This window comes from Denticeps clupeoides, chromosome 16 (genome assembly GCF_900700375.1).
Source record: "Denticeps clupeoides chromosome 16, fDenClu1.1, whole genome shotgun sequence".
Classification (NCBI taxonomy): domain Eukaryota; kingdom Metazoa; phylum Chordata; class Actinopteri; order Clupeiformes; family Denticipitidae; genus Denticeps; species Denticeps clupeoides.
Window position 1 is genome coordinate 9,368,434 of NC_041722.1, and position 659 is coordinate 9,369,092.

Below are 659 nucleotides of genomic sequence, written 5' to 3' on the forward strand. Positions count from 1 at the left end.
GGTTTGTCATTATTTTCTTCAATTATTAAAAACATACAATGAAATAAATAATCCTTAGTTCATTTAAATGTGTACACATGATCCCACATGATCAGAATATGGCCAACCGTATTTTTGATTTTTCTCAATTAATAGTTAAATGTTCAATTAAAGCTAAATGTTTAATTCATGTAAGATTGTTTAAAAATGTTAAGGCAACATAATATTCAGATCCTTACTACCAATTTATTGTGTTATTCCAATATTTTTAAAAGTTGTTTTAATCATTTTATGGTCAGTGAGAACAGAGAATGTAGACAAGCATCTTACAACCATTGCTATGTAATGGTTGCACAGGTGAGAGCGCTCCTAATGTTATTAGTATCTCCTACGCAGTCACCCAAACGGTAACCCCCTTGTTCATTTCATCCCCAATAGTGTGAACACGTGTGAGCCCTATGATCAAATGACACTTCTTGGCCCCTTTTTCCATTTCCAGTGGTGGTCAAACATGATTTAATTGATTTCAGTTTTTCAATGCAGTCACTTTCATTCAATGTGAAATAATCGATTATATTCAACATTCTCGATAATCAACTGAAATATACTTGAATAAATCACCCAGCTGTCTGTAGCCCTGTCCGTCTGAGGGCCACTGGCATGTATGATGGGGAAATTCA